Genomic DNA, 8,670 nt, shown 5'->3' with positions numbered 1-8,670 from the left:
TCCTGTGCAGCCTCGAAACGCATTGACCCTGTAAACCTGTTTTTATGAATACATTTTGTCCATTGGAAGCCATTGTGGATCCATCATCAGCAGTGGATTCATCAGCAGAGGCGCAGGAGTGACATCTCCCTCTCGATCGTTTCAGATTAAAAAGAAAGCATTCCTGGAAGAGGGGACCTACAAAAGGACTGGAACCTTCTGGACCTGTCCCTCTGAAAGGCAAGAGTATAAAAGGAAGGGGATGTCAGGCTGATGAAGCTGACCCAAAAGAAGGTAGCGGTAGAGGCTCGCCTTTCATATTAGGCTCAGGAACACTGAGGCCATGACACCAGGAGCACGAGAGGGGTGGTTCAGATGGTTTCTAAAAGCAATGCAATCAATTTCTCAAGATCAGTGGGTTCTAAAAACAATTCCAAGCAGTTACAATATAGAGTTTGTAGCTCCGGTATGTAATCCTTCTTGTAAGAGGTTATACAAAATACTGTTGTATTCAGGCGGGTGGACCATTTGACCTCTGTGGGTGGATCAGGTAATGAGTAGTCTTGAGAATTCCGATGCGATATCGGATACCGGAATCGGAAGTTCCTATAGTGCAATGATGCACTATAATGGAGTGTGGGTGGTACGTGGGCAGAGACTGCATGTGTGTGTGCGGGCGGGTTCTGTGCTTGACAGTGGGGGGTCTGTGCGGGCCTGCCAGGGCTCTGTGCGGGCCTGCTGGGGCTCTGTGCAGCCTTCCTGTGCTCTGTGCGGGCCTGCCGGGGCTCTGTGTGGCCTGCCGGTACTCTGTGCGGGCTGCCGGGGGTCTGTGCGGGCCTGCCGGGGCTCTGTGTGGCCTGCCGGGGCTCTGTGTGGCCTGCCGGGGCTCTGTGCGGCCAGCCAGGGCTCTGTGCGGCCTGCCGGGGCTCTGTGCGGCCTCCCGGGGGTCTGTTCAGGCATCGTCCAATGGGACTACAAGCCCCATCGGACGATGCCTGCAACAGTGACAGTGATTGACACATTAGCCAATGATGGGACAGTAGTAGTCCCATCATCCGGCTAATGTGTTGAATGTAAAAAAAATATATATACTACATACATACATACATACTGTACATACATACATAATACATACATACATACTACATAAATATATACTACATACATACTACATACATACTACATACAATACATTCATACATTACATACATACATATAGTACATACAGTATAAGGCTACGTTCACATTTGCGTTATGCGGGGCTGCGTCGGTGACGCAACGCACACAAAAACGCACGCAAAACGCAGCAAAACGCTGCGTTTTGTGATGCATGCGTTCATTTTTATAGCGCAAAAAAAATGCAACAAGCAGCGTCCTCTGCGCCCTGCATCACAAAACGCAACAAAATGCATGTCCATGCGTCCCCCATGTTAAATATAGGGGCGCATGCGTCGCCGCGGTTGCGCCCGACGCACCGCAAATGTGAACGTAGCCTAACATAGAGTACATACTCAACATCACTTGTCATTTTGATCCCCGAAGCCAGTGTCATCTGTAAAAAAGATTAAAATAACAAACAACCAATATACTCTGTGTCCGCAGAAATCCACGAGTGTCCCACGACGATCTCCCATGGAGAATGGCAGCATCAGCTGATGTGACCGCTCTCTAGGGGCTCCAGGAATACAATGACGGGAGGAAGGTATCCTTCCGCACTGTATTTCTCCGCCGCTGTAAAAAAAATAGTCCCTAGACTCACTTTTGGCATTGCTGTGTGAGAAATTTTCCCACGCAGCAATTGCCATAAAGTGAGACTTTGTCCTAAGGTAACCTCTCAGTGATGCACTGCAGGAGCCATTTTCTCCTGTCAGTGTGTCACTGAGTGTTCTATAGAGCAGTGACATCACCCGATGTCACTGTTCTATAGGGGAGATCGTCGTGGGAGACTCGTTATTAATTGGACTATGGCGGACAGGTAGTATACGGTTTATTATTTTACGTTTTTTTGCAGGCGCTGAAGTATAGTAAATATGGGTAAATGAAGAATATTCAAATACTTTTTTCCTAAAGTGTGCTTGTTTTATTAACCCTTTCCTACTATTGGATTAATAATGGATAAGCGTCTTATTAACCCGGCATAATGTCACCTTACAACAGCAAGGTGACATTAACCCCTTATTACCCCATATCCCACCACTACACGGGAGTGGGAAGAGAGGGGCCATGTGCCAGAATTGGCACATCTTATCGATGCGCCATTTCTCGGGCGGCTGCGGACTGGTATTTGTAGCCGGGGGGACAATATCCATGGCCCCTCTCTAGGCTATGAATATCAGCCCATAGCTGTCTGTATAGCCTTTCTGGCTATAAAATATAGGGGGACCGCACGTAATTTTTTTTGGGGGGTCCCCCTATTTTAATAGCCAGTAAAGGCTACGCAGACAGCTGCGGGCTGATATTCATAGCAGGCTACAAATATTGGCCCCCGGCCGTCGGCTTTCCCCCTCTGGCGCAGAAAATTGCGCGGGAGCCCATGCCATTTTTTTCTTTTTTAAATTCAACGCTCATTAAGGAATCTCACACATATGTCGGTACGGGTCCGTCGCTATGCGTCGGGCTGACGTACCGACGCACGTTGTTAAATTTGTGCACGACGTGGGCAGTGGATGCAGTTTTTCAACGCATCCGCTGCCCATTCTGAAGTCCAGGAGGAGGGGGCGAAGTTTCGGCCGCGCATGCACGGTAGAAAATGGCAGATGCAACGGACAAAAAAGTTCACTTGAACGTTTTTTCGTGACGACGGATCCGTTGCACGATGGATGCGACGTGTGGCCATCCGTCGCAAATACAAGTCTATGGGCAAAAAAACGCATCTTGCAAGCACATTTGCAGGATCCGTTTTTTTTCCCAAAACGACGGATTGCGACGGATTGCGAAAAACGCAAGTGTGAAAGTAGCCTTAGAAATATCGGCCTTTCTATTATATATCTATGGATATATCTATCTATAGATATATTTATAGATAGATATATCTATAGATACATAGATGTATCTGTAGAGAAACGGGGTCAGTGGGTGCTCTCGTCCGCTGGCCCGGCTGTCTTTAGCAAGACTGCATGGACCACGGCTCATACCACTGAACGCCCGCTCTATCTCCCAGTGGGCAATACATTACACAGACAACACAAGGTTAAGGTAAAACAGTGTGGCAATACTTTATTGAACCACAGCACACAATAGCAAACAGAACAATCCCAACATGGCTGGAATTGCTTATTTACATGGGCGCAAATAAAAGATCACTACGTCTCCACGTATTTTCAGTAGGACATGATGTCAGAGCTCCCAGGGTCGCTACTTCATCTGTGGATGCACGCACAGAGAAAAGGTAACGACAAGCATAGGGAGATGACCAGGAACTGTCCATAGAGTCCATACAAGGTCCCAAGCCAGTGGACACGATTTCAGAGCTCCCAGGGTCGCTACTTTATCTGTGGATGCACGCACACAGAAGAGGTAACAACAAGCATAGGGAGATGACCAGGAACTGTCCATACAGTCAATACAAGGTCCAAAGCCAGTTGACACGAGAGTCACCACCTGGCTTATCTGACCATCTCCATGGAACCAGGCGACAAGCGGGTCCCAAACCTGGCTTTCTCCAAACATATCCATGGTTCAGAGATGGTCACTGGATCAGATCGGAGTCCTCCCAACTGGAGCCGAAAACCCCTAGGTTGTTTCCTATACAATCATAGATCAGTGTCCCTCGTGCTGGTGCCATGATGAATTGGCTGCAGTCCGTTCTCTTGTCTGTTGGGGTGGTTTGCAGAATGTCTGGCTGGTAGCTGTGTTACTTCAGTCTCCCAGGATGTGATCTCTGAGTCTTTTTATACCCAAGGCATGTAAGCTATTTTTAGAATTACCCAGGGTCCTTCAGTCCAACATCAAGATAAGGTAAACAATGGTGATGGGATTAAGTAGCACTATTAGCATTTAAGCACACATCAATAAACAAAGCTTAACACACTCAATGTACAGTCACTATTACAGACTAAATGTACCGTCACACATAACAATATCGTTAACGATATCGTTGCAACGTCACGCTTTTGGTGACGTAGCAACGATCCCGCTAACGATCTCGTTATGTGTGACAGCGACTAACGATCAGGCCCCTGCTGGGAGATCGTTGGTCGTTGGGGAATGATCAGGACCATTTTTTCGTCACTGATCACCCGCTGTCATCGCTGGATCGGCGTGTGTGACGCCGATCCAGCGATGTGTTCACTTGTAACCATGGTAAATATCGGGTTACTGAGCGTAGGGCCGCGCTTAGTAACCCGATATTTACCCTGGTTACCATTGTAAAAGTTAAAAAAAAAAAAAAAAAAGTACATACTCACATTCTGATCTCTGTCATGTCCCCCGGCGTCCACAGGGTTAAAACTGCTTTCGGCAGGAGCGCTGCTAATACACGCGCTCCGGCCGAGAGCTTCCCTGCACTGACTGTCAGCGCTGGCCGTAAAGCAGAGCACACGCTGTTACTGCCGGCGCTGACACAGTAGGTGCAGGGAAGCTCTCGGCAGCAGCGCGTGCATTAGCAGCGCTCTTGCCGAAAGCAGTTTTAACCCTGTGGACGCCAGCGGGGACGTGACAGACATCAGAATGTGAGTATGTAGTGTTTTTCTTTTTTACTTTTACAATGGTAACCAGGGTAAATATCGGGTTACTAAGCGCGGCCCTGCACTTAGTAACCCGATGTTTACCCTGGTTACCCGGGTGCTGCAGGGGGACTTCGGCATCGTTGAAGACAGTTTCAACGATGCCGAAGTCGTTCCCCTGATCATTGGTCGCTGGAGAGAGCTGTCTGTGTGACAGCTCCCCAGCGACCACACGACTTACCAACGATCACGGCCAGGTCGTATCGCTGGTCGTGATCGTTGGTAAGTCGTTTAGTGTGACTAAAGCTTTACACAATATGTTAGATAGTATATCAGTTGGCAAGTCTCTTCTTGACCCACCAGACATAAACACTTGAATTCACAAGGAAATATACAGATAAAAAGCCAGTTCTTTTGGTTTTGCAAAAACATGGTTGTCTGGGAAATTAAGATTCAATCTGGTTTCTTCACAGTATCTATCCATATATCTGGCTGCTTTCACACACCAGGTTTTTGCCGTCAGGCACAATCCGGCGAGTTTTGAAAAAAATGAATCCGTTTTTTTTCCGCAGGATCCGTTTTTTCCCACCGGATCCGTTTTTTTCCGCCGGATCCGTTTTTTTCAAAACTCGTCGGATTGTGCCTGACGGCAAAAACCTGATGTGTGAAAGCAGCCAGATATATGGATAGATACATCTATGTATCTATAGATATACTGTATCTATCTATAAATATATCTATAGATAGATATATCCATAGATATATAATAGAAAGGCCGATGTTTCTAAGGCTACTTTCACACTTGCGTTTTTAGCAATCCGTCGTTTTGGGAAAAAAACGGATCCTGCAAATGTGCTCGCAGGATGCGTTTTTTACCCATAGACTTGTATTAGCGACGGATGGGCACACGTCGCGTCCGTCATGGTTTGGCAGACCGTCGGCATGAAAAAACGTTCAAGTAAACGCTTTTATGTCCGTCGTGTCTGCCATTCTCTACCACGCATGCACAGCCGAAACTCCGCCCCCTCCTCCCCGGACTTCAGAATGGGCAGCGAATGCGTTGAAAAACTGCATCCGCTGCCCACGTTGTGCAGAAATTTCACAACGTGCGTCGCAAGTGTGAAAGATTCCTTAATGAGTGTTGAATTTTTAAAAAAAAACAGAAACAGAAAAATACAGAGTGGGCTCCCGTGCAATTTTCTGCGCCAGAGGGGGAAAGCCGACGGCCAATATATGTAGCCTGCTATGAATATCAGCCCGCAGCTGTGTGCGTAGCTTTTACTGGCTATTAAAATAGGGGGACCCCCCAAAAAATGACGAGGGGTCCCCCTATATTTTATAGCTAGAAAGGCTACGCAGACAGCTGCGGGCTTATATTAATAGCCTAGAGAGAGGCCATGGATATTGCCCCCCGGCTACAAATACCAGTCCGCAGCCTCTCCAGAAATGGCGCATCCGTAAAATGCGCCAATTCCGGCACTTAGCCCCTCTTCCCACTCCCATGTAGCTGTGGGATATGGGGTAATAAGGGGTTAATGTCACCTTGCTATTGTAGGGTGACATTAAGCCGGGTTAATAACGGAGAGGCGTCAATAAGACACCTATCCATTATTAATCCAATAGTAATAAAGGGTTAATAAAAAATGCACACATTAGGAAAAAAGTATTTTAATATTCTTCATTTAACCATACTTCAGCGCCTGCAAAAAACGTAAAATAATAAACCGTATACTACCTGTCCACCGTAGTCCAATTAATAACGAGTGTCCCACGACTATCTCCCTTATAGAACAGTGACATCAGGTGATGTCACTGCTCTATAGGACCCTCAGTGACACACTGACAGGAGACAATGGCTCCTGCAGTGCATCACTGAGAGGTTACCTTACGACAAAGTCTCACTTTATGGTAATTGCTGCGTGGGGAAAATTTCTCACACAGCAATGCCAAAAGTGAGACTAGGGACTATTTTTTTTTACAGCGGTGGAGGAATACAGTGCGGAAGGATACCTTCCTCCTGTCATTGTGTTCCTGGAGCCCCTAGAGAGCGGTCGCATCAGCTGATTCTGCCGTTCTCCATGGGGGATCGTCATGGGACACTCGTGGATTTCTGTGGACAGGGAGTATATTGGTTATTTGTTATTTTAATAATTTTTACAGGTGACACTGGCTTCGGGGATCAAAATGACAAGTAATGGTGAGTATGTACTCTATGTTATATGTACTGCATGTATGTATTGTATGTAATGTATGAATGTAATGTACGTAGTATGTATGTAGTATGCATGTTTTTTTTTTTTACATTCAACACATTAGCCGGATGATGGGACTACTACTGTCCCATCATTGGCTAATGTGTCAATCACTGTCACTGTTGCAGGCATCGTCCAATGAGACTTGTAGTCCCATCGGACGATGCCTGCACACACGCACAGACCCCTGGCAGCCCGCAGAGCCCCGGCAGGCCGCACAGAGCCCCGGCAGGCCGCACAGAGCCTCGGCAGGCGGCACAGAGCCCCTGCAGCCCGCACAGAGCCCCGGCAGGCCGCACAGAGCCCTGGCAGGCCCGCACAGAGCCCCGGCAGGCACGCAGACCCCCGGCAGCACGCACAGAGCCCCGGCAGGCCGCACAGAGCCCTGGCAGGCCGCACAGAGCCCCGGCAGGCCCGCACAGATCCCCGGCAGGCACGCACAGACCCCGCCCACATACAGACATGCAGTGTCCGCCCACGCACTACCCACACTCTTCCCACCTCCGGAACAGGATGTAGGACAGAAAGGGCTTATTTACATTCCGATATTTGTGTCCCATTGACTTGCATTGGTATCGGGTATCGGTATCGGCGATATCCGATATTTTTTGGATATTGGCCGATCCAATCCGATACTTCTGGATATCGGAAGGTATCGCTCAACACTAGTAATGAGTGACTATACTCTATTTCACACTATATTGTCAAATTACTTTGTTGCCTTTTCACCCCAATGGCTCACTGTTGTTACTTATACCACTAGTCAGTGGTTAATATGACTATAATAACATTAACTAGCCATATGGACTTACGTTCCCTGCATGTTTTAGATGTGTATGCATGTGGCATTTTAACCCCTGCCAATTCATACTGTACCTCTGATGTATATTTATATCCAATAAAGTTTGCATTTTTTTATATGGACTTTCTAATTGTCCTCTTTGGCTTTCTGCCTTCCCCATCTCTCTTGAGCTTGCTGACAATTAATTTCTACTCTGTCCAGTTTTTATGTTAAAGGTTGTGGATCTGCATATAGTACTGCATTGTTTTTATGACATTATATATATTATTCACTCTATCCCTAACATATAATGCCTGTAACTTATATCTTGTCGTATTCATTAGCAGGATACCTTTTTAATTCATCATATAAATCCTTGTTAAGAGACCAAAATGGCCTCTTAATTGAGCACATAAAACTGTATGCAGTATAGACAGAGATAATTTGTTAACAAATATAATCAAACTAAGCAATCCGCAAAGAAAAACATAAAATTACATTTACTACGAACTACAGTGCATAATATGGAGACATCGTTAACCTCATAAAAATATATACCTATGCTCAATCAGGACACAAAACTCAGGGAAATTATAAAAGATTATATCCGTTTTGTACCCAAACTTGCTCCTACCCTGGGTTCAATCTTGTCTACTAGCTTATTCGCCAGTCACTTTAATCAATCTCCAAAGCAAGGAACCTGGCTACACACCATGTGAACATGCTAACAAAGCTCATACATTTCATTCTAATTAAAATTCATCTACTTACCCGATACGTGACTTGATTAACTGCAACACTCCTTATGTTGTATATTTGATTGAAAGTACAGAATGTAAATTACAATATACAGGCTGTACAACCTGTCCATGGAAGGTCCATGTCTGACGGCATCTCTCACATGCAGTGAACCCTACGGCAGTTGCAATATCGGCAGCATCAAAGCACTTCGCAAACAAACACAAAGGCAATATAGCTCACTTCAAATTCCTTG

Source organism: Ranitomeya imitator, chromosome 2, assembly GCF_032444005.1.
Source record: "Ranitomeya imitator isolate aRanImi1 chromosome 2, aRanImi1.pri, whole genome shotgun sequence".
NCBI classification, from domain to species: domain Eukaryota; kingdom Metazoa; phylum Chordata; class Amphibia; order Anura; family Dendrobatidae; genus Ranitomeya; species Ranitomeya imitator.
Note: the sequence above shows the minus strand (reverse complement) of the source record.